This window comes from Ambystoma mexicanum, chromosome 7q (assembly GCF_040938575.1).
Source record: "Ambystoma mexicanum isolate Mex_15411 chromosome 7q, UKY_AmexF1_1, whole genome shotgun sequence".
Classification (NCBI taxonomy): domain Eukaryota; kingdom Metazoa; phylum Chordata; class Amphibia; order Caudata; family Ambystomatidae; genus Ambystoma; species Ambystoma mexicanum.
In genome coordinates this window covers 756,930,168-756,957,644 of record NC_090941.1, presented here as the reverse complement: position 1 = coordinate 756,957,644, position 27,477 = coordinate 756,930,168, and the positions used below count along the sequence as shown (strand labels likewise).

At 42.9% G+C, this 27,477-nt stretch overlaps 1 pseudogene; it reads left to right on the top strand.

Annotated features, from left to right (window-relative positions):
• The first annotated feature begins 33 nt into the window (after positions 1–33).
• LOC138528079 (F-box/SPRY domain-containing protein 1-like) lies at positions 34–24,510 on the top strand (annotated as a pseudogene).
• Positions 24,511–27,477: the final 2,967 nt, after the last annotated feature.

Sequence of the window (27,477 nt, the reverse complement as noted above, 5' to 3'; positions counted from 1 at the left end):
AGACGTGTGTTAATATAGAAAAGGACCCACAGAATGGTGGTAGTTATGGAGATTTTGTCTTCCCCCGCTGTCACCGCAGACCTGGAACTGCTGTTTTCGTTCCTGAGCCTGTCGGACCTGCTCCTTGATGTGCCGGCTTTGGCACCAGATACTGCATGGGGAAGAGACCGGGGAGGTGTGGAGGGGCCTGTGCACCCAGTGCCTGGGTGAAGAAGTATTGCAGGGGACGTGCCTTTCGGATTGGACACATACAAGAGCAAGGTCAGGTCCTTCCAGCATGGCTTTAGTCTGAGCGACGCAACCGTTCCAGAAATGTATGCATAAAAAAGAATGGCATTACCCTACATTACATTACCCTAAGATGTAGGCATTACCCTACATCCTAACCCCATTGCACAGAGTACCGATGGTGCACGGACCAAGATTGCCTTCAGTGAAGGATGCGTGCCTGGGAAGTTTGGTGGGAAGGGGCCGTAGGCACCGTGGCTGTGATTGGAATGACTACCAAACGTGCCCCATTGCAGTGATAGGGGTATGTTGCACTACTGGGGAGTAATGATCAGAGCTGGGGATGGAATATTGTGGACAATAACTTGCTGCATAATGGAAAGGTGAATAATAGCTTTCCACAATGCACCAATGCTCCAAAATACCAGATAGGTGAAAGAATAAGGGTCATCCTGGACATGGAAGATAAGACTTTAGCCTTCAAGCGTGGCTATGAGTTCCTTGGCTTGGCCTTTCGTGTACTGCCAAAGGCCTGTCTTCACCCGGCAGTATCTGCTGTGTATGGCAACAGAGAGGTGACATTGGTTTACCTTGGAAACCCCTTGCAGGATGATTGTACTATCATTGAGCTTCTTTTAGGCTGCAGATCCTCCAGCTGGAAGAATTTCATTCAATGGGGTGGAATATGCGTGGCTCACCTAGGGAAAGCAGATCACCCCCAGGGCACATTGTGGAAATGCGGGAGGCAGCCATCATTTATGGTGTCCATAAGAAGTTTCTCCCTGCCTCAAGACTTGATTGTCCATCCTTCTCGGTGATGTCAGTGGTCATTGGAGTGGACCATACAATTGTCCATTGTATGAAAGGCTTTATATGTGTTTCAATTTACATCAATGCACCATTTGAATGCTGGAGATGGAAGCTATTTTTCCACTCACTAAAAAGCACGAGTTCATCCAAAGATGTAGTGTAGCGCAGGACTTTGTGCCCTCAGTACAATGTGTCTGAGGTTTGTGGAGAAGGATGAGAGTACTATTTAATGTTCTAAAACCTGGCCAAATGTGTTCAATCTACCCATATCCAAGTACGGGGTTGTTATTGTGTTATTATTTGTATGTGTATTTTAAAAACATGCATATCATGTACTTTTTTTAAGTGTAAACATTTTTTTCATATTGTTCCTAGGCTGGCACAGATTACTAAAACACTAAAAAAATACAATTTATATTTATATTCACAATATATAATATATGTTACATATATGTGTGTGCGATTACAAGATAGGTGCATATTAGAGTATTGTGCAGGAGAGCACTTCATGGAATGGGGCATGTGGATTGTATCAAAGGGTGTGGATTGTGTGAAGGGGATAACTTTTAGGGATGGTTGTGGATCATGGCGAAGGATGATGTTTGGGTCAAATGGTGTTCCGATTGTGGATGGGTGTGGATTGTGACAGCGGGTGCTGATTGTGAGAAAGGGTTGTAAGTGGCATGTGAACAGTGACATATGATGCGTATGGAATCATAGGTTGCTGGCAGGTATGTGTGGATGGTTTTGCATATATGGCATAGACTGGTGGTGGCCATGTGTGGATGTTGGTGCATATGGTGGAATAGAATGATGGCATATACGTCTGTCTGGGTCTAAGTATTAATTTAATGTCAAGAGTATTGACTTTACCAATGCATGATACATGAGTTTTTAGTGATATGTTTGTATATCACATTGCACTTTATGGAACGAGATACAAAGCTACAACAATTTGTTATATAACAACTACAATTGAAAAATGTACAAGCTTTGCCAATGCATTTTAATAAATTATCAGTTGCATGTCTGTTTGTTTGTATATCATAGTACACTTTATGAAATTAGTTGCAAACCTGCAACCATTCCTTTGTCAATGAACAAGTAAAAACGTCTACACTATTGACTTTGCCAGTGGTTGTTAGATGTGTGTTCAGTGGTTTTTTCCTTTGTCCAATAACATTATTACACTTTAGAAAATAAGATATGAAGTTAAAACCATGTATTTGGTAATGAATAAGAACAAATGCCAAGACCAGTTGCTTTGCTAATGCTTCTTAGATGAGTTTACATTGATTATTTATAAGAATACACTTTATGAAAGGAGATATCGGGCTACAATCACTCATTTGTAAATATAAAAATACAAAGTCCCAAAGTGTTGGCTTTGCCAATCATTGTTTTATGCGTATTAAGTCATAGGTGCATGCATAATGTAACACTTTAAATACATGAGATACTAAGCTATGATGTGTGATGTTGGAGTTTTCAGTCCTATGTTCATATATCATATTTAACTTTATAAAGCATGGAGTGCTGCCATTTGTTTTTCAATGAAGAAGTACACAAGCCAAAGCTATTTCTGTTGCTGTTGCTTGCTGTTTGAGTCATTTGTCGTAGCAGTTGTGTTCTGAATTGTAATATTACAGTATACGAAAGCAGATACGTAAGCTACAACCATTTGTTTGTCAAAGAACAACTACATTGGATGAAATTATTTGCTTTGCAAAAGCTTGTTTGATAAGTTTTCAGCCGTGTGTTCATATAACATATAAAACTTTAAAAAACTACAAACATCCAATCTATTAGCTTTGTCAATACTTGTTAGATGAGTTTTCAGTCATGTGATATTACACTTTAAGAAACTAAATACAAAGCTATGACCAAAACTAAAACGATTTCGAAATGGCACAACTATTGGCTTTGGCAATGCCTGTTAGATGGGCTATCACTTTTGTGTGGGGATGTTACACTTTACATAAGGAGACACAAAGGCATAATCATTTGTTTGTCAATGAACTACTACAAAAGCCAAAACTATTGCTTGTTTTATGTGTTTTCAGTTGTATGTTCCTATATTGTATTACACTTTAAGAAACTAAATACAAAGGTATGACAATTTCTTTCTCAAAAAATAAATAAATAAATGTCTGAATAGCATATCATGTTTCAAGAAACTAGATACAAGCTGTAACTATTTCTTTGACAATGTAAAACTAAAAGGCAGAACGTTTTGACTTTGCCAATGCTTGCTAGATGAGTTCAGTTGTCTGATGGTATAGCTGTACGCATCATCTTTGTTTGTTTGTGGTAAACAATCAATCTGGTAATGTGTTAATGTTTTAATGTTCACTCTCAAACACTTTGCTTTAAATCAGACAGTGTGAGCTAAGATCTTAGCTGCAACCACCTAACGGAGCGAGCAATCTGCCATTCAACTGAACACATAAGTGAACATGTGCTGCATACATATAGACTTAGATGGCTTTGTCCCAATAGCTCAAACATGATTTGATGTATACACATGGAATGCAAGATAAGAAAGTACAACCATTTGCATGCCCTATTCTCTTCATATATTATGTCAATACAACCATTCACTATTTATAATACATCATACTACTTTATGACAATATGACTTCACTGCACATAACAAAAATATAGATAAATCCTAATTTTTCACATGTTAATAACAATACTTTTGCTGATGTGATTTTCCCCATTTGTGATGCATGCACAACTTCAAGATAAATTGTACATGTGTTGTTTTTTCAACTTCTAATATATTCTAAACCACTCCATTGATGGTTAGGAAATTTGGAAGGTGTCATCAAATAAATATGGATGCGTTGCATGCAATTTGCAAGCAACCAACTCAAGCATACAATTTTGTATGAAAATATATGCACTGTTATGAAAAGTGGAAAAAAAGTGAATTTTCCCATTTTCTTAGCATGGTGTCCGCTTCAATTCTTCTCATTTCTTGCACAAATGCGCAGCTTTCTAGCAACAGATATACATGGGCTTTGTAAGATTTTACAAAACAACAAACCGTATGTACAAAACACTTTCAAATATATAAACCAGCAATAATAAGCATTGGCAAAGCCAATAGTTTTGTTGTTTACAGTTGTTCATTGCCAAATAAATTCATGCCTTTATTACCAATTGCATGTGTATACAGTTTGGAATGAAAAGTGTTGCCAAAGCCAACATTTTGTCCCTTTGTAGTTGTTTATTAAAATAGAAACGTTGTAGCTTCAATTACTGTGAGCAATCGCTCATGTAAATATTTATGAAAAAACAAGAACTCACAAAGCCTATAGTTTTGACGATTGTAGGTCTTAGTTGACATAAAAATGCTTGAATTACTATAGGCACTCACATGTAAAAATGCATGAAACAACAAGCATTGGTTATAGTTTTGGGAATTGCAATGGTTCATTGGCAAACAAATGGTCATACCTTCAATTACTATCACTAATTACGTGTGCAAAAATTTCCAAAATACCAACCATTCGTTTATTGACAAACAAATGCTTTTGCTTCAATTACTATACATATTTAACATAATAAGCACTGACAAAGCCAACAGTGTTGATATTTGTAGTTAATTAGAAAACACATTTTCGTCGCTTCATCATTTAATAGGAAGACCTTGTGTAAAAATAACAAGGCAAGCTAATAATGTTGAAATTTGTTTTGGCATCAGTGGCAAACAAAATGTTGCATCTTCAGTTAATACACACAGTCACTTGTGTAAAACCTTGGAAATTACAACCATTAACTAAGCCAATAAATCATTCACAAACAAATGGTTGTAGCTTCAATTCCTATAACCAATCAATGTGTGCAAATGTACAAAATAACAGGACAGGCAAAACCAATAGTTTGGGCATTTGTAGGTATTCATTGATAAACAACTGGTCATAAATTCAATTACTACGACCAATCCCTAATACAAAATTGTGGGAAATAACCATTGGCAAACACAATATTTTTCCCAATTTCAGTAGTTCATTGTCAAATGGTCACAGCATCAATTACTATGACTAATTTCATGTGTGGTGTGATGTAATGTTATGGAAAGTGGTCGTATATAGCAACCTTAAGTCATGCTTGCTGGCATTGCTTCATGTTAAAATTCACAAACCAGAAAACATTGACAAAACCAATAGTTTTGTTTTTAGTAGTTATGCATTGTCAAGCAAATGGTCATAACTTCCATTACTGTGACCAATCACACATGAAAAAAATATGCCAAATAACAAACACTGGCAAAGCTTATAGCCAATACCAATGACAATATGTGTTATTGTTAATTTACAAATAAAGGCTTATAGTTTCAATTACTATGACAATTCAATCCTGTAAAAACATAGGATATAACAAACATTGGCACAACTAATATATCAAAATGATATATTTAATTGTTTGTTATTTTATATTAGTCATTTATACAGTTCACATCACATCCATAGTGATATTAAAGTGCAAAGAGGTGAATTGTGACCCCCTTAGGATGACAACCAGACCATGGCCTTTGGAGTGAACAGGCAAAGGAGAGTGGAAATGGGAAAGAGTGGGAAAAGTCAGGGATACAAAAATGTACAGGCTTAACTCACAAGAATAGGGAAGTGAAAACATAAGGTTGCTTGAAAGTGATCATTGGGATGTATGAATAGTTTCTGATATTTTGATGAGAAGAACAGGTTATTAAGGGAAGGGACGAGAGCTTCTCTTCTTGGCAAGCAGAACCAGCATGGAGGCAATTACTAGTTTCATGGTGATATTACATGAAGGTGTGTCGTGGATGCGTATTGGCCTCGAGTAGTGCTCAAGAATGCCTAGGAGTTGTGGGGCTACTAACCGGATAATAATATCAGATTCCTTCCTGCCTGTAGGCATAGTGAGTTCTACTAGTAGAGCCAAGCCAACTGATGGAGGTGTGAGAACCAGGAACGGATTGAGCGCTTGGAGAAATAAAGAAGAGCTTGTCAAATAATCTTCTCCAACAGCCCTACCATGTTTGTCTAAGGTAGAGAAGAGAGAATGTGTGTCTCCCTTGGATGCAGTGACTTGGTAAATAAGCCAATGGAATACATTATGAGAGACTTAAATTAAAGCTAAAGTTGTGAAATGAAGCATGGCAGACTTGCTAGATCAAAGGAGACATTACACCTTCTCTTAGGATATGTTCATATGATCCTCCAGAGTAACAAAAACAAATAATAGAAATCAATGAAAAACACATTTCTTTTTGAGAAAATCTTAGGCTTACTGATTTTAAAAGTAAAGTCTAAAGGGTAACTAATCCTGATGTTTTAAAACAATATAAGAATACTGTGAAGTATAGGTGACCTGGAAGGAGACTGTGCCTGATTCTTGCACACAAGACTTATTTTTTTAAATTTTATATTTTTTATTTTTTATTTTTCAGAAAAAATTGCCCTTAACGTTGATGACACGTGTTTCGGTCCTCCAAGGACCTTTCTCAAATCAGGGCTATTGATTAGTCTTATGGTCATGTAAGAGGCCCCTGTCACAAGATGTGAAAGATAAGCTTCCATATATCATTGGGATAAATCCCTGCTGTTCAGATTAAGCGCGTACAATCGCAGAATTGCTACAAGTCTCAAGGGGGCAATTTTTTCTGAAAAATAAAAAATAAAAAATATAAAATTTAAAAAAATAAGTCTTGTGTGCAAGAATCAGGCGCAGTCTCCTTCCAGGTCACCTATACTTCACACTATTCAGCAAGGGGTCTTGTACTTGGCTAAACCCCCGACTTGGTGGGACGCGACTTTAAGGATTTATTGGACTACTTTCATTTATGACATTCAGTTTCTTACCACTATCGGATGTCGCCAGTTTAGACCAAACCTTCCAAGCCAAGGGTTTTTTATCAATATAAGAATACAATTTAGAAAAATATGTATTTTTAAAACTTTAATGTGACTAGAGGTAAAGCCTACAAATGTTGTAAATATAAATATTAAAGTTTCACATACTATTAAACATTAAAGCAACAAAAGTAAAAGTAAACACAATATAAAATAAAAACTTCTCTTTATGTTTAAGGGTGCACTCTAAAAACCATAGAAATGTGCAAGTTATAGTAATCTACGCAACCTTAACTTGGCCACCCACCTTGCACTGTTTATACCGGCACACATGACATTGCATATGGCATCATCAATGGCATTACTACTATCATCACTTCATGGGGAGTTCTGCTAGTAAAGTCGAGCAAACGGATGGAAGTCTGAGCACCAGGAATTGGCTTTGATCAGGTTTGCCTGGAGTGGAGAAGAGCCAAGGATTGCCTCCACTGTATGTAGTGACTTGCTATATAAGCTATTACAATGCAGTATGAAAGAATTAAATTAGAGGTAAGGATGTCAAATAATGCATGGCAGACTAGCTAGATCAAAGGAGACGTTGCACCCTCTCCCACAACATGCTAATATGACCCTACAATGTAACTAAAGAAAATAGAAAACAGCTTTTTAAAAAAATGTTAGGCTTACTACATTTAAAAGTAGAGTTAATGGGTAAGTAATCAAGATGTTTAAAACAGTATGGAAATTGAATTGAGAACAATCATTTTTAAAAAAAAGGTTTTGATTACTATTCCGCTAAAAAGTAAAGTCTACAAACTTTGGACATATTAATGTTAAGGTTTAACATATTATTAAACATAAAAGCAACATTAACAGTAAAAATAACAAAGTCAAAACTGGAAGGGACTTCATGGTTAAGCTTGTGATTTAACAACCATTGAAATGTGTCAGTTATAGTATTCTACTCCATCATAGCATGCCCCTGCACCATGCACTGACCATACTAGCACACATGGCATTGGAGATGACATCACAAATCTCATCATCAATGACATTACTGCTGTCATCACATATGACATCAACAATTACATCATATGTACATGGTGACACTAGAAGAATGGCGTGTAAAAAGGTTATAAGATAAATTTGGTCCATGCAATGGCTTTGTCTCATGAAGGTCTCCTTGTTTTGTGATGGTAAGCAGAGGCCTTGACTGCTAAGTAGTGAAGTCAAAACATGACATAAATATATACTGGAATGACTGTATATGCAGGGACCTTTAGGGATGCATTTAGGCTGGTTTCCTTAGAAATGTGTGTGTGCTCATGGTGCATAAACACTAATGTTATATGTAGTATGCAGAGAGGTTTTTGTCCTTTGTATACCTTATATGTACATTAACTCTAGATTTGGGATCTGGGTTTATTTGTTTCATCATTACCAGATGTTACCTGACTGTACATCAGATTTGTATGCACCTATTCTTTAAGTTTACTCTCTACATCCACACACATGGCTAGTGTGTGATGTATACTTAGACCCGGTCTACACATTTAAAGTTGCTCAATGTTCTGATAGATCCAGACATTCAATTCTACTTCCAGATTACACTATATGAAGCGTGCTCTCTTTCCATGGGCCATGATGTAGGTATAGGCTATGGTTATCTTTTGTAAGGTAGCTATATTCTCCAAAATATTGGATTAGACAGTGTGTATTCTATCTGACCCTTGTTTGCTGATGCTCCTGTGATGCTTTGACTGGCCTCCTGGTCCCCTCTGAGCCATACAGGGGCCAGGTCTCCCTCGATCAGTCTGCCCCAGTATCCCCTTACTAGCACTTGCACCCCGGCATCGTCCCTGACCAGACTACTGAGTCTGGTCTACCCCCCTTGCACTAGCTCTCCCTCATCCCATCCTCCCCACACTGCTCGACTAGTGAGTCTGCCCCCATCCTTGCACTTGCCCTCATCCCTTACCTCAGCGCACTTGCCCTCCTGGTTCTACCTAGAACTTACCCAGACCCTCACTCCTCCCTACCACAGTTTTTACCTTCCCACTCGCCCTTACCCTCTTGACTCCCTGCACTTCCTACTTGCTGCATCCGAATTTCACAAGACCTAGTGGGACTACTATTGTTGTTATCATCCTCTGTTCCCTCCTCCCCTGTCTTGTGGCGTCTGGAAACACTTTCTGCTGTATAGGCGCCATACAAATGTCCAATAAATAAATAAATAAAACAGTTGAGTTCATGAGAGGCCTACCCCTCACACTGCATATGTTGCTTGTCATACCCTAAACACAAAGGCCCTCATTACGACCCTGGCGGAATTCGAAAAACGATGGTGGAAATGTAATACCGCCATCGAATACCGCTCGTTGCGATTATGACCCGTCACCGTAAAGTACGATGCCATTAGCGACACCGTAGTGAACGCCAACGCTAACTGCACCAAGTACGCGCACGCGCGCCTTGCAAAACCGTAATTTCTGCCATGGCGCAACGGTATGCGAATTCTGACCCTAGCGGACATTTACTTAACGCCATCAAGCATGGCGGAAAGTACCATTCCGCCATGGTGAGAATTACGGCATCGCGAACCAACCGTAAATGGCCCTACTGAGTGCCTGTACTCCACTCCCTGCCCACATTGCACAACTCCTCGTAGGCGCAATGTAGTCACACTATGCAACCAGTGAAATGTACAAGTCACCCATGCATGCCAACGAACAAATGCATGCAGGGGCTTCAAGTGCCTTGTGAGTGGCCATCCATATTTGGCATGTCACCATTGCCGTACTGATGCAGCACAGGCATGTGAAGGTTCAAGTACACCAAAATGAACTGAAATATTCCATGAGACAAAACAACAATAGTCCCCCATCGCTTGCCACCAGTGTAAATCAACATTCAAAGCAGTATCCTGAGGGAGACTGCACCAGCCCTGTACTCTTGCCAGTAGACAAACCAACCATCAGCATAAGCATGTACCACACAAGTTGGCAGAGTGACTGAGCAGCCAGGCTCATCTCAAGAGGGGCCAATGGGAGCTGTAGGGCACAGATGGCACGAATACAGAAGCAATTCCAATGGACCTGACCTCAGTCTCCCTCCAAGAAACGCACGCAAACACAGGCACCTGTGACCAGCCATTTTCTGATAATCCCATCATTCCACCAATCCACCTGGCTGACCGGCATCTGTTGCACAAAAGCTAATCCCCCGCCCCTGAGCATGACATCATAAAAACAGTCATAATGGCAGCCCCTATCCCTGACCTTACTGGGCTTCGTAGGCAAACGCGGCCAGTACAGTACCACACAACTCTACTCAGAAGCCGGAACCCAATGCAGATCATCTCACAATACATCGCGCCACAAATCGGAATATGCTACATTACTAGCAAAGAATAACGCTACACGGTTAATATCTGAATATAAATTTAATGCACATCAAAATCACCAAGCCCATACAGCTATTTGCTCATAAACTCCCAAATAATTTTCATTACTGTGGGCTGCATCCGCAATAAATGACCAGCTTCTTCTTGTGTGACGCCCTGTTCCTTCATGGTACACAGGGGCTACATTTACGTTCAAAAAGGCAACATGGAAGCGCCTAGAACCGCAGGGCCGTCCCATGAAGTAGGCACTAGTCCAGCTGAAAGGTTGATATGTTGCTCCTAGCCACTAGTACTGCGTAAGGGCATGTGGCCCATTGGCGATCGTCCCATAAGATCGTAATGGTGCTCCACTGATTAACTCGAAGCTGCAGGTGTCGACTGTAAAAGCCATCTGCAGGAGTGGCGTACAGATGGCAGCGGCAAAAGGGGAGGAGATACCTGTCACCCAAATGAAAAAAAAAATAATAGTATGGGCATCCGAACTTCATATGTATTACTCACTTCATTCAACACACTAAATCTACAACCATATGCATGCTAGCCCACTCAAAAGGATTAATTTCACCCAAAAATCACTTGCGAATCATAACGATATAAATCGAGGTGAATACACTATTACAAACGAGTGTTTGTGTGCATGCGTCTGTTAAAACAGAATCCATTAGATGGGATTAGTAACGTGCATAGACGCAAGTGTTTGAAGGCGCGTCGAGACAGGGAGGGTTCAACAAGGGCAGATAGACGATGGTCCCACTATGGCAGCTTTGCATCACATAGCGCAGGGGAAGGGGATAGATTCCAAAAAGCCATGTACATGGCAAACTCTCAATTAAATCATCTGTCCATGCATCCATTCATCATTCCCTCATCCCGGTATAAAAACGCCTGAATATTTACTCACATAACATTTGAAATTTCCATTGAGTCTGTGCGTAATGCAGTCTGCAAAATCCACTGTGCTCCTGCCCGGATTTCTAGTGTAGTGAAGTAACATGTATTTGGGAACGTCCTGCCTTATCGTCCACTACGCTATTGCGCATCCCATTCAATTCATATCAATCATTGCATTCTCGTCATGGGCCCTGTCCCAAGGACATTCAACAATAGAACGTTCTATTTCCAGTCAGACCTGTGGGCGTCTCCTCGCCGCTAGTTGAAAACCAAAAGCGCTGTCCTTCGAATTCCTCATTTGCAACATCACGTCGAAAAGGCATCTGTGAACGCTTGAATTCACAAATACATCTATGTAGTGCGGCTGTGTGTGAAAATGGTAACTGGCTTCAATCACTAATGGGACTCCCTGCCCGTCGGTGAACGTCGGTACAGTGCTGCATGAGGGTCCACCGTTGATCGAGCACTACATTCCACTGACCCTTCACAAGTTTGTTCGCGACTGCAAATATAGTATGTGAAACAATGGGACCATAGCAGAATTAACATATAAACCAATATTTCACTGCCATCGGGATTAAATACATGATTGTAATTGCAAGATGCCATGCGTCAAATTGCAGCGTTGTGTGCGGGACGTGCTCGCCCAAAAGTTATTGCAGCTGGCACAGGTGGAATGAATCACCACAGGTGGAGGCTATACAGCCTGAAAACACATAAATTGCACACCCAACCCCCTCCCACAACCACACCCACTCCAAAATGCTACCGACAGGACTAGCGATGTTGGGCCTGGGGGACCTGATAGCACTGCAAGTACTCCAACTACAAGAAGAAGACGAACACCAACTACTACAACAACCGGCCGCACAGAGGAGACGCAGGAGGAGGAGGAGGAGGGCAAGGCAGGGGCAGCAAGGCCCACCAGCACAGCCACTACCACCACGCAGGCAGCCCGCAATCCCACGCCTCCGAGCTAATCCGTTCAACCTCACTGCTGAGCAGATCCACACCCTCTACCGTTTGGACCGGGACACCATAACCGCCATTGTCAAAATGACACACGCTGACCTTGTCAGCATGATAGATAGCCCAACCGCCATCCCACCCCTACTGAAGGTGGTGTCTGTACTCCACTTCCTGGCCACAGGCACCTACCAGCACACAGTCGGACAGTTGCATGGCATTTCACAGCCACTATTGTCACGGACACTATTCCAGGTGCTTGATGCCCTCCTGAAGCACACAGACGACTACATCTCTTTACCACGCTCGGAGCAGGAGCTTACAAACACAAAAGTGGGATTTCATGCACTTGGCGGCATACCGGGTTGCATTGGTGCCATCGACTGCACCCATGTGGAATTGGTTGTCCCACATGCCATGGAGGTCCAGTACCGCAACCGGAAACGATATCATTCTATCAATGTACAAATGGTGTATGACTCCAACAGGATCTTTACACATTGTTGTGCCCGATTTCCAGGATCAACCCATGATTCTATGGTCTTGAGGAACTCTACTATACCACGCTACATGGAGCGACACGCAGGGCACCGATCCTGGCTACTCGGTGAGTCTCATTTAATGCATGAGAATGTGGGGTAGGTGATGCGTCAATGACCTGGCAGGAAGGGGGGGGGGTGCGTACGTAGCAATGTCATTCCACAAACATCCTTCATTGTCCACATACAGGTGATGCCGGGTATCCACTGAAGAGATGGCTCCTTACACCAATCCGGAACCCACAGAACCAGCATGAGGAGGACTACAACCATGCCCACTCACGTACCTGTGTAGTCATAGAACAGGCATTCGGCCTACTGAAGGCTCGTTTCCGCTGCCTCAGCAGGTCTGGCGGGGCACTCCTGTACCGCCATGAGAAGGTTGCAAAGATGGTCATGGCATGTGTCATGCTACACAACATGTGCGTACGTAGAAATGTGGCCATGCCCCCTGACGCAGAACTGCAAGCACCTGAAGATGGTCATGATGAGGGTGGGGATGTGGCAGCACCTCAAGGAGTCCGCGAGGCACAGGAGGCCCGTGAAATTCGTCAGAATCTCATAGATGCATGCTTCTATCACTGACGCCTGGTGGCTGTTACATGGACACGGGACTTGTGGCACTGTGTGTGTCTGGAACATGCACAATGTGGACTGTACGCCAAGAAAGGCCTTGTACACAAAGATCAATGTCCACACATCTCATTGGATGAATATGAAGAAATGTATAGCAAATGTGAAATGATATTACACACCCAATCGACCCGCCACCCAAAAAAGCCCAACACACCCCCTCCACCCTCCTACCTCCCCCCCGAACACCAGTGTCCAAAGATGCTCATTGTCAGTGGGCAGACGCTATTGCAAGCCCCCTCTCCAGGTATCAGGGGCACCCCTGCCTGTGGAGCGCAGGTTCCTCCCAGATCTACGTTGGGGGCTGCCCTGGACGGAACTTGCAACGGATGATGTCTCTGCCTGCTCACGTCCATGCATGTCCCTAAGGGTTTGTGAGAGCTCAGTGAGCACACGGCGCACAGCGCCAAGTTCACCACATACGTCTTTGGACGTCGCATGCAGTTCCCCCCTCAGGCTCTCGGTGCTTCTCTCCATTTGTCCCCTCAGGCTCTCGGTGCTTCTCTCCATTTGTCCCCTCAGGCTCTCGGTGCTTCCCTCCATTTGTGCCCTTAGTGTCTCTGTATTTCGCTCCATTTCTGCCCTAAGTGTCTCAGTAGATGTTTCAATGGCTGCCTTAGAACCCCCACATTCAGCAGCATGCTCCTTGAGGAGCGTGGCCAGTTGCTGCTGTTGCACAATCATCTGCTCAAGGGACTGTTGCCTCTGCTGGGCCATGCCCATTTGCGGTGGTGTCACAGAGGGGCTGATCACCTCATGTTGCCTTGCCACAGGCCTTGTGGGGGTTGGCCAGTCGTCTTGTGGGTGCCCCTGCGTGGTTTCCTCATGGTGTACGAGATGAAACAAACAGGGGGATTGAGACAGGTCATGGATGTGTCCTACATCGACAGCACCGTTTTCTGTGTCGGAGCATGCTGGCTTGAAAGCAGTGTCACCTATGGTGCTGCTGCCACCAGAAGCAGTGCCTTCTGTGGCATCCATTGGGGGGACCTGTGGTCCTGCTGTTGTGGACATGCTGGCTGCTGGGGTGCCTGTTGAAGTCCCCTCCAGTGTGCTGCCACTTGATTTGTGCTGCTGCCGTGTCTTGATCCGTGCAGCTGAGGTGGAGGGTCTTTGGCCGTTGGTCTTGGCCCTCTTTGCAGGTGTGCTGGTAGGGGTGTCCTGAAGCTCGTCGTTTGAATCGGACCCTGTGGTGGAGTAAAGGAGGGCGAGCGTTATTTATGGGTCTGTGGAAATTGGAATGGCAATGTATCACATGCATTGGGGTGGTACCTGAGGGTGATTTGGGTCAGGGCCTTGGAGGTGGTCTCATTTTTGTGTGGATTGAGGATGCAGTTATTTTGCAGCCTGCAGTTAGGGTGTGCATGCTGCACATGTAGAGGGTGTTTTTAGGATTTTTACTTATTTATGTATTTAATCTGACTTTTAAAGGGCGCTATCATGGCAATGTATGTGGACGTTCTCCTGGACATGTGTTTCTATTGCACTATGGGGACACATGGTACTTCACATGATTGGACATTGTGGATTTAGCATTGTTTTATTTGGGCCACCTACCTGATTCTTCGGATGTCTGCACTCCTTTCTCCATCCCTCCGACTCCCTCTATGCTCTCCATTCCAATGGTGGAGGCACAGATTTCTTCCCAGGGGGTCAACTTGATGGGTGATTCCGATCCTCCCCCGGTAGCTGTGGCAATGTTTCGGTTGGCAGAAAGTATGCTCCGGACGCGTATCCGCAAGTCGTCCCATCGCTTTCTGCATTGCTGTGGGTTGCGGGGTGCGGTCCCCACCGCACTTACCCGCTGTGCCACCAGGGCCCATATGGCCTTCTTGTTCACAAGTGCCGTCCTGGTCATTTGCGTCGAGAAGACGACGGCAGCATTCTCCTGGAGGGTCTCTGTGAGCACGGTGAGTTCCTCATGGGAGAAGTGGACCTGCCGCTTGCGATCGCATGCTTTTTTAGCAACTTTTCCCATATTTATTTTTTTGACTGGGGTGGCTAACGGGTTGGGATGTGTCTCAGGGTCGGAATTTTAATGGTTGTGTTGGGATTCTGATTTTATAGGTGTACGGCGTGCTGTTTCCCATTCCGGCCCCATGCTTTTACTTCCGTTTCCGTATATTTACGGTGACCGTAATTTGCGCTGACCGCTCATTACGGTCACCGCTAAGATGGGTGGCGGAATTGCACCTAGGGCGGCGTACGACGGCGGTAAGGGGCGTTTTGGGGTCATTTCCGCCATCGCGGACTTTGCACTTCCGCCATGGCGTAATGCTCGTGCCCGATGGGTCAGAATTAGCCGCACTTTGCTCCATCGTGCCATGGCGGAAACGCTATTTACGCTATGGCGGTCATGTCAGTTACTTTCCGCCAGGGTCGTAATGAGGGCCAAAGCCTATTAGGCACTTTCTGTTGTTGCATCTACAGATAGGTGATGTCGCATGTGATGTCATTGATGATGCCATTTATGACTCCTTCTGTGAAGCAACCATACTGTAATTTTAACAAATTCTTTTCAGTGAATTTGCATGGTACGGGAAAGTGTAAGTTTAACCATGACGTCCATTCAACAAAGGTTTTTCACTTCATTTCAAAGGTTTTTATAACTGAAGGTTTCTCATAATGTTAATGCACTGAACATCACGTACTAAAAAGCCCTCTTCGTACAAACAGTACATAGACACAGGGACCAAAACGCCCATTTAGCAAATGTTTTCTCACAGACTTTGAATGGCTCTTAAAGCATATGCTTAACCATAATGTCCCTTAAACAAATTTCATTGAATTTCAAAGATTTTTATAGCTCATATTGTTTCATGCTGTGACTGAACGGTACATACTGTATTAAAAGGCCATCTTTTTACAAACATAGCTTAACCCTTAAGTGATTTTTAGAAAACGAATGTGCTGCTGTGTGACAGTATGGCAAGGTAGGGGTGCAAGTCGTGGTCATGTTGCCCAGGGGCGTGGCCCAAGGCCATCTCCCGGGCACCATTGAGCCACCAAAAGTAGCCATGGGGCCAGACCTTTGGCAAAAGCCCAGTGGCACCTTAACTGCTGTATTGGCTCAGTGCCCCATAGCAGGAGGCCACATTGACTGGGACATGGCATTCGGCTATGCCCGATTTGCCGCCAAGCCATCCAACAAAGCCACTGGGCCTGGCCCCCAGCAAGACCCAGTGGCCACTTTACTACCATTGTAGGTCCTTGGGCCACTGGTCAGGACGCCATGCGGTCGGATACCTCTGCTGGCTTGTCCCGATCCTCCGCAACTTTCGGACTTGAACATTTTGACACCCACCTCAGTCACAAGGTACCACTGAAAGTCAGCATGAGGTGACTTGGTAAGGGCTCCCTGACGTCTGATATTTCTCCTGGTTGGTCCCAGTCCTCCACAACTTGGGAAAATGACTAAGTTGCAGAACACCAGGACGAAATAGTAGAAGGATTCGTCCTCATACAACCTTGACCTTGGCACCTCAGTCGCCAGGTACCCCACAAAGCCGACATGAGTTAACTGGTTAGCGGTTTCATGAGAAATGATACCACTCCTGGTTTGCCCCATTTCTCTGAAACTTTACAAAATATGACTATGTCCCCAGGTTCTGAAAGGCCAGGACAACCCAAGATAGTGCTTCAACCTCATGGAGCCCTGACCCAGTCACTGCATAAGCAAGGTCCTATCAGCTGCACCTCAGGGCCATATCCGCGGATCCTGCGGCCAAGACATGGCATTTTTATGCAAATAAAGTCTACGTTTCATGCCTCTGAGGCATGGCCTCGCTCGCCCTGTTAACACACTGCAGATGGCTATTCTATGCCCTTTTCCTGTCTTTGTTCCACAGAATGGCTTTGCCCTTGATCCAAAGGTTCTGTATTGGATATGTGGATTGAATATGGCAGAATCTTAAATATTTTCAATCAAAATATTTTTGTTTTTTTACATCATTTAAGTTGCCATTTTTACCTTTAGAAAAGGATCTGCAAATTTAACAGCCAACATATGCATAAGTAAAAATGTTCTATATTTAATTTAAAAAAAAAAAGCTCTACAGATTTTCACCAAAACAAGCAAAGCCCCCAAGTTGGCCCAGACGCCTGCTTCACAAGAAGGTTTGGTGCAAACGCATCCAGAGTTTTTTTCTGCAGATAAGAGCAATAATTCATTATGGGAAATGCAGCTTTTGGGACCGGCCACATTACTGTTGCCCCCTTTGACTTGACTTGAAATACATAGCCTCACGTTTTTTATATAAATGTGTCCCTTGCGACTCCTTGTTCTATCATACTGATGCAACTGCAATAATATGCATTTATTTATTTTTACATTTGTAAAGTGCTCTAATCCCATGGTCATCAAGGCGCGCTGGTTGCAATAGTGTCAGCAGAGGAGCAAACTAAGTCACAGGTAAGTTAATAGCCCGGGGAGGGGGGCTGGGGTTGTGAGAAAAGTAGAGTTTTGAGGTGTTTCTGAAAGGGCCTGTATGTTTGTTCCCTTCTAGTGGTGGTGGGGAATTCCAGTTCTTGGAGGCAATAACCATGAAGCTCGGCCCTCCGGCTCTTGTTTATTTGTATCGAGGTGTGATGAGGCGCAAGCATCAACGGAGCGGGTGGGTCTTGAAGATTGCGCTTTCTTGAGTTTCTGGAAAAGGAATGTGGGGGCAGAGTTGGACAGGCATTTGTGGATGATGGATAAGGTTTTGAAAATGATGCACTCCTGAATGGGGAGTCAGTCGCCACTTATTCTGGTCGCTGATATGTGTTCACACTTTGGGATGTTTAATGCCGCTCAGAATGCATTGTTTTGAATGACCTGGAGTTTGTTGATGTTGCGAGTGGAAGTGCCTATGAAGAGGGCGTGGCAATAGTCAAGCCTATGATGTTGGATTCAAAGCTGGATCTGGAGATAGGCTGCCCAATGCACGTTCTTGAGGAGGAATGGGACGGTGGTAATTGGGTGATAATTGGTGGGAATGGAAGGATCTAGGGAAGCACCCAAGCTTCCTTCAGGCTGATCGGCAGGGAGCAGGAGGAGAAGGAAGCATTGATAAGGGCTGTGAAGTGGCAGCACAGTGTCGTGAAATGGATGATAGTAATGTGATGAGAAAGACCAGAACTCGACATAGAGAGTATTACTGCTACGTAATCTGGGTATTTGGTATACATCAATATAGCCTTATGGAAATAAAACGTTATATAGCTCAAGGTAGCCCTCCAATCTGGGACTTTGAATTTTTAGGATTTTTCCTGCTTGTAATTCTTTTCAGAAATATGTAATTAAAACAACGTTAGGGACCTGAAGGAACACACACATCTTGAAGTTGGATTATATAAACTGTCTTGGACCTTAGTTTTTCTCCAGTGATGCGGATTGCATGTGAGAAAATGACACAAATGTTAATGTGGAATACGAGATTGATATGGTGGCCTTAACCCCACCAGTAACCCAGAACCTCTACATTGTAGAGCACTGCACCAAACATTGGACTGCAGGTCCTCCCCTATGGAACACTACTCCACAAACAACAGAGGAGGTGTGCTTTCTATTCCTGAAGCAACATAGTCAGGCTGTGCCTCTCTGAAATCGTACTACTCCAGTCTGATGCCTTGGCCTTCCACTTCCCCCACTCTGGAAGAGGATGTCAGCTGGCAGCAGGGGATGTCATCATGGTCCAGCCATGTTGTTTATTTTACTTTGCAGGGAAACCCAGCTGGGAACCGGGAAGGAGCGCGTGGTGTGACTGGTCCTGCAGCAGCTGTTCGCCATGGATATGGACAATGAGTCATGACGCGGGATCCTTGATGAGTCGATGCAGGGTTGGTTTCCCAGAAATGTAACCCTACATTCCGCCAGTGACATGAGCATTACCATCCTTCTGAATAGGATAAATGCGCACTACAATTGACCTTCACTGGCACACTTGCCGTTCCCTAATCCAATTGTTAGAATGATTGACCAGCTAATAATAGTATGTGTTGCTCTAGTTATTGTGTTGTCGGCTTTTCAGAAGGAGGCCTACGTTTTCGCCATAGATGGACTGTGCGATCCCAGCACTGGCAGAAATCAACAATTTGAACAGGTGCAGCACCAACTAGGCTGGCGTCATGAAAGAAGGCGTGTGGCCTACACCATGAGCACAATGGCAGTTACTAAATATGTATCTGTTGACATTAATAAAAAAGGGTTTTGTAGAGCGCTGGTGTGGCACTAGTCCATAAGCTTCTAAGTGCTTCAACCAATGAGTTCAAAATGTTAGGAACAATGTGTACACCCTAGTTGTGTGGATGACTTAGGGTGCTAGATAAGAGCCACCACTCCTGTGAAGATGGTGGGAAGTTGACAAAGGAGTCCACTGACCAAACATACTGCAAATATTATTGTTAACCGTTAACAAACAATAAAGTTCCATCAAGTGTTCACCGTTTGCCTTGAACTCTATTAATCCTGTGATATATGTCTACTGCTTTACACATGGTCTGCGCCACTGCGCACTAGAACCTCAAGACCTTCTTGTTCCACTGAGGCATGTATTTGTGTGTCCTCAAGCTTGGAACATGACCTTTCCACGCCTGCACTCATGATGGTTCATTCGCCTGGAAAGGCCATCAGCTGCTACATGTCCACAAAGAATAACACAAAGTGTTTCTCAAGAATATATATATGCCAGTGCTGCCTTCCTTCCCATGTTTTGTGACCAAAGAAAATTATATATCAGGCCTTTCGCAACAATGCCATTATTGCCACTTTTAAACACATTTTCAATCATGGGACCTCTCTCAAGAATATATTATACCTGTGTTGTCTCTTCCTTTCAAGCTGGTGGTTCTCAAAGAAAATGTTGAGGCCTATCACAGCAATATATACCAGCCCCTGCCCCCTTGTCATGGTGTTGGCCCAGAAACTATTATGACGCTTGCCTCAACGATCCATGCCAACATTGGTTCCACATTTCAAGCTGCTTCTGGCCAAAGATAATGATGGGGGTTGGCGTTGGTTGTGTCAAAAGAAGATGACGAGGTCTATCTCAGCAACAACATATGCCTGTGCTGGACACCCCTCAAGCTCGTCGTAACCATTCAATATCATGAACAGCTATTCCTTAAAATGGGGGTAGCTGTGGCATGTGTTTTTTTTTAAATGGAGTAGCACAAGCATTACCTACAGGGGCCGACTGCTCAGGGCTTTTGCTGAACTTGGGGTATGGGGGGCGCATGAGACAATGGGGGCCAGAGGTCAGTCAGGGCCTCCTGCATGAGCCATTCCTTGTTTAGATGTGGTGAGTGTCCAGTAGGCCACTTACACAAAAATGTGTTTTTTTTTTTGTTTTTTTTAATTGCGCGAACGGGGTCAGTGCCCAGTTGGGGCTGTGAGCTGCGTGGACATGGAAACTGAAAGTGGTCAAGTACTGGAACTTGGACCCAGCTTTCTGCTGGTACTGGCCATGGGGGTTCTGGGCATGGGTGGAAAGGAACATGGATTCCCAAGGCAGGTAGATGTTGCTTGCAGATTAAACATAGCTGATCCCATTGACCTGCAGCTGATGCCTGACTGTAACAATTTGCTGTGTGGCAAGATGTCACCTTGTTTCTTGCTTAGGGAGATGTACACTCACCTCGATTCCTGTTGGCAACAATGTGAAGCCAGGCTCTTATCCCCTCGCCACCTGTCTGTAGCAATTTGCAGTGGCGCTTCAATCGCCTTCTTTCTCACTAGCTGCGACAATTTGAAATATGACAACTGTCAACACCTCCCCTGGCTTGCAAAATGTTCCATCCAAAACGTCAGCTGATGCAAGGCGGATGACCTCTCGTTACAATGTGAACTGGAAGAAGGAAAATGTGGCCGCATTGCCAGTGGGCTCTGCTCAATTTGTAGTGAGCCGTAAATGTTGCCTCTGATTTAGTGTGAGCGCAGCGAGAGAGCCCAAGCAGGGGCTCTGGGCTGACTGACCGCACAAAACAAATCTTAAAGGACTGTGTCAAAATTTCAAAGTGTATGGCTACATTATTAGGAGCATTAAGATGTGTTTAACTCATAGCATTTAAAAGCACTTCCCTATGGGAATTATGTGCTGCCTCCTACCAGTAACCTCCCAAGATTCAACAAGGTGACCTTGATCCTGATATACTCCCATAACACATTATTACTCGGGAATGAGAGGAAACATCTAGGGAAGCTTGTTCTGTTCAGACAATACTGTATGAACGATGCACTATTGAGCTGTGTAGCCAAGTTAATCAACATTTGCTCTTCACGGTATTGATTTATCATTCTTTCTGTTGATTTTTTGTAACCGCAATATGTAATATCAACATCATAAGCAATGAAACAACAATCCTACTGTCTGGCAGAGGAAAAGAGATGATCAACAACACTGCTATTTTGTAAAGCTGTGCACGATAACTATCCCCGTCAAACCAACATTAATATTGTCATACAGGAGTTTTTAACACATTTCCAATAATAGTAATAAAGCAACACACTACTATCCATTTACTCTGCAGATGTTAAATTTCAAAAGCACATACTCAATTGGTATGTAGTTTGGTAGCCTGAGAAGAACCTTTAAACATTTACTCTAAGGCATGTCAATTTCCTTACTTAGCTTCATTGCCCAGATGTCAGCCCCATGTCTGATGATAGGAAAGATCTTTGCCCTATACAATTTCAATATACAATTCTCCGAGTAGCCCTCATGTGTATATGCAAATGCCCTTGGAGCCCCCAATTTACTGCTCTACCAACACGAGCGCCAACTCAGTTTATTATCAATGGTAATCCCAAGGGGCTTGAATTGTGTTACTACATCTATCTCACAGTCATATATCATCCATTTACATTCCCTATTCTTATATTGCCTATTTGGCCAAAAGATAATTTTCTTAGTTTTCCCTAAATTTATTTTCAGCCCATTCTCCTTTTAGTATACAGGGGAGAGTCTAAGTTGCTTCTGAAGTCCTCCAGGTGTACTACCAATCAGTACCAAATCTTCAGCGGATTCCAGCCAATGAATAGGGAGGTCACCTAGTTTGGGTGCAGGATTATAGGGGAGGATAATGCAATTTCAAGGTCTGACAGATACCAATTGAAAAGGGTAGGTGCTAATATGCATTCCTGCTTGAGCCCGGTATATGTGGAAATCCATTTAGTAATAGCATCCAAACCATAAAATGTAACTCTGACTCTTGTCGAAGTGTTTAATGTAATAATCAGTCTCAATAGTCCTGTGAGAATTTTCCATTTTGATAGTTTACGCCATTGTTTTTCCCTTTTTTTACAGTACTGTTTGCTGTGCTAAAATCAACAAACGATACATAAACCATATGTTTCCGGATATGCAAGGCCTTTGAACAAAGGTCACTAAACATTATCTAGGGTATCAGACTTTTTCAGAACCTTGTTTGAGGGGGATTGAGGGGAATTGAGGGGGGTAATGTAATTACTAGTGATCCATTAATTTAGCTCCTTTAGCAATACTTGTGCTTAGATTTCAGAAGGTGCATTGAGCATTGCCAGTATCCTGGATTACCCAGATTGTTAGAGTCCTTTTTTAATACAATACTAATACTGCCTGTCCAAGATTTGGGCAAGAGATTAGTTTTACTACTAGTTAAGAAAACGTTATGTAAAGCATTGGCCCATCACCCGGGTTTTTCTTTAGCAGGGCATTGCAGACACCGTCTGACCCAGGAGCCCTAGATGGATTAATACTCTGGGGTTGAATGGCTCAATAAAAATGCATGATGCTCAGAGATCTGATCCAAAGTGAAAGTCACAGGTTGTGTAACTGGATGGGGATTGGTCAACCATCAATGCCCACTGCATTTACCACTGAAATTAAAATATATGGAAATTCTGAGGTTGAGCAGATGCTCCAGTATCAACGAGACAAAAAACTTCTCAATAGCAACACAGTTTAAATAAGGAGCATAAGGATCAAGTGGAATCAGTGGTGTAACAATATCACTAGCCCACATGGCTGTCACATTGTGTAATGAATGTAGGAGGTGGAGGAGGAGGTGGAAATGACTGGGAGAAAGGAGAGAGGGGTGCCTTGGTCATGAAGAGTGCTGAGCTAGTCGATTAAGTCATTCAGAACTCTGGTGTCCACAATCACCATCTGTCTATCTTGAACTCCTTGTTGTCCTAAATTAATGGGGACTCCTCTTTCTCAGTCTCTTGCTCTTCCATGGGACCTGAAAACTGTTTGGTGATCCACCCTTCCTAGTGAAGACTCAAATTGCTGGATTTCTAACACCTTTAATCTATCTTCAGTATTTTCTTTCTGTCTCTCTATCTTTCCATGACAAATGCTGCAATATTAATAATACCTCAGCCAAATTCTTGTCTTCCCAGTCAATGAGTACTCCCTTAATTCCTTCAGCAAGCCTGGGCTGAAGCCCCATTACGAATGTGAAAACCACAGCCTGTTACGCAGTCATCACTGCATTGTGATTCCCAAAAACGGACCAAAGCTTTGCTTAAGCCTTGCAAGATAATCTGCTGAGTTTGCCCTTTATTTTGTTTACACAGATGTATCTTAGTCCAATCTGTCGTTTTGGGGAACATCTCTATCATGTTTTGAGGTAGTCCATCAGTAAACTATTTAAAGTATCTCTGGTGGATCTTGCAATGGCCATTAACATCTTTCTTTCAATACTGTATATGTCAGGAGAAATGGCAGCTCTTAATAACTGAATGAGATCATCACAAGTAGGCTTGCAACAGTGAATATCCACTTGTAACTCTTATTGAAACTGAACAGGACCTTCATGGATTTTAGGGAATCTTTGCACAATATGAAACCGATCAGTCCAGCTCTATGGTGAATGCACAGCTACCGTCGCTTTACCTTCCCCAGAAAGCTGTCTCAAGGGGTATGCTGCAGTGTTAGCTTGAGGGGATGTATTTGGGTGCCCTTCAAAGTTTGCAGATGCATTAGATGTAGATGAGCCAACAAAAGGATTCGAAATCGGCCACCTATTGAGTAGCACATCAATAGCTTAGCTGAAGGCGTTTGCGATATAGAGTTCACCAGTGATCATATAGAAGTCGGTTGACTATATTCTGGCAGATCACAGAGAGATGAACCTGGACTCTGAAATGGAATCTGCCCACCCAGTGGAGATGGTGGAACAGATGCAGCTGCGTGTGTTTGATGTGGAGTCTGATGAAGTACATGGTTCAAAATAGCAGGGTCACGTGACTTTATGCTATTTTTTACAGTTTCATTTGGTGGGGGTATCAGTTGAAGTGCTAGATAGAGTCTACTCTAACCTTTTCTGTTTTTAGGGATGGCCAAATTTGCTTGCTCTGCTTCTGCTTACAGTTGTTTTTTTAACTGCTTTTGGAGTTTCCCTTGGGCATCTTTCCGAGATCAAGTCTTAGTGTTGGACGCCCATTAGTAGTCTCCATGTATCAGTGGAAAAATTAATCTCACTGATTTTGTTGGACCTTCAGTATCAGGGTCCCTAGAGGTCTTCTATTGTAAACAATCTTATCAAGATTAAATGTACATTCCTCTGGAACTGCTTTGTGACATCTCTTTGTGTAAAATACTGCCAGTTATCCTGTACTTTATAAGTCTTGGGCATATCATTTCTGCACATAAAATAAGCTGGACTTCCCTGAGCGGGAAATGGCACTTGCTTGGACTCACCTGTACCATTCCCACAGATGTAAAACAAGGGTTGGCTTTTGAGGAAGAGCTTGTTGAGTGTCTCTGTTACTGGTGTGTACCGAGAACACCGGAACTTAATTAACGTGCGAGAAAGAAATTCTTCACCATAACCACACTTCCCGAAGCATCTGACCAATGGCTACACAAATTAATCGCGTTTGACAACAAACACTTTCACACAGTCACTTTTCCGCCCCTGTACAGTATTCTCTGTCACCAGCCCTGTACGACTACTTCTTCCTGTTTATAACATAATGTGGTACTCATGTAAGAGGTATGCCAGTTATCCGGTCATTTTGAACTGTGTGGTGACCTTTCCTTTTCTACATTAATTCAAGAGCCATTTGTTCAAAAATACAGATTCCCTACAGTTATGATTGCCCCTTCTTAAGCATAGTATATGTGTGCCAGTGATTTTACTACTGTCAGCCATCTGTCCCAAACCAGATGGGGTCAGGAGCATTCTTTCTGACAGATTCAGAATAATAGTTACCAGAGACAAACACAATAAACAAATACAAACAAACAATTATAACCTTAAATATTTACTGAACTGTCTCCTATACAAAACTAGCTAATTATTCAATTGGTCAGAGGTTCACCAATCCATGGGCACTCCCCTCAGGGAGATCCTCTGGGGCGCCCATCAGCCAATGAAACTGAACCTAACGCACCAAAACAAAGGGGGACTCAAATCTCGGGTGAGGGTAGCTGGTAAACCTTTAATAGCAACACTTAAGGGTAAACACAGGAATAGAGAGCACGCAATCCCGAAAATGTGTTACCCCACGCCTTTATCAGCAACTGTTACAGGCATTCAGTACATTGACATCAATACATGTCGAAGAGTCTATGACGTCACTAAGAAGCATTTCAGGCCTCCCAATGAGCCCAGAGGTCTTCTATGTGGAGACAAGCAAGCTTAGACTCTGAAACTCACATCCTCAGTCTTCAAGACATATCCATGAGAGATGTGCACCCTTAATACAATTATTACTCACACTATTTATCATTCCTTTGAAGCTGCTTGTGTTTGGGAAATATGAATATACATTTAGGCAGTGTAAGCATATTTCTAAAATAACTTGCTTAGCCCGCAGAACACAAAACATGTCATTGAATAGAGCATCAGTTGACAATCTCATTACTCCATCATGACTGTTCATGTGTGAACAGGATACATCACATAGTACCTGTAATGTGGAACGTCTGGAAGGGAGGTGCCTGAACGCCTTGCAGTGTGTGTGAACAGGATACATCACATAGTACCTGTACCATGGACCTTTGGAAAAGCAGATGGCCGCGTCCACGCGGTTTCTCCGGAGATACCACGGAGTACCTGAAGGAACAAGGAAGGTGGTGGATGCAAGGTGGTTGGAATGAATATAAGAGAAAACACTTGATTATGTTTCCCGATTGTTAATGCAGCGCTTGGGTGACAGGATCGATACCCTGAGAGCTATGTGGCTGAGGAGTGGTGAAATAAATCAAGTAATTGAGTGGTTCGGTCTGGCTAGAGAGTAGAGCAACAGGGCCTCGACCGGATGGCACAGAACATCGTGGGACGAAAGAAAATGTTATCTCTAACCCTCTGGAAGGTGATGTACCCGGGGGATGGCGGGGCATGAAAAAGCCATGTTGACCCATAGAGACAAAACTATAGTTGGCAATTTTTGAATGTACTACAAATGTTTATTTAAAAAGATGACCTTTGAAACAAATGTTCTTGTATTGTTATGAGAATTACGTAGATATTACATTTTTGTTTGTAAATTAGAGAGAGTAGTGGCAGACGAGTTTAGATATTTCGGTGCTGGGTGATAACTACTTGTATCACATTTTACTTATTTTCTGATAGTCTGATATTATATGTTTTTATGTGCATGAGGAGAGAGTGTTTGGTGTTTGAATTGTTTGGTGAGATTGTGATTGTATGCCATGGTAATTGAGTTGTGTGTTGAGTTAGAGAAGGTTAATATACAGAGCAATTGATCTCTGTTGATTATAATTGGTTTGTATTGTGATTATCATTGACATGTTATAATAAATAAAAAATATATCTTTTTGATTAACTGTTGGTGTTCTTGTAACTAGAGCGTTTCTTCTAATTAGAAATGGGTGAAAAAAAAACGTTTTTGAAAAAATGAAATTCTGAGTTTATGACTCTCTCTTTTTGTGCTAGTTCTAATTCCCACTGTGGCCATACCTGAAATAATACAGTGGGTAGACCTAATTTCTTGTGGGTCCATCATGACCGCAAGCATAAATTCAAGATGATGTCTCTCTCCTAGCTACATGAGGCCTATTACTGGATTTAAAGGTCTATTTTTCTCAATTCTGTATACCTCTCCCACTTAAGTTTGAATTCAGTTACATAACATTTCTCATCAACATTCTTTTAGACATCCCTTTGCAAAGATAAGCATTTTGCTTCCACACCTGGAAAGGGCCTACTACATGAATGATCCTGACCCCTACGG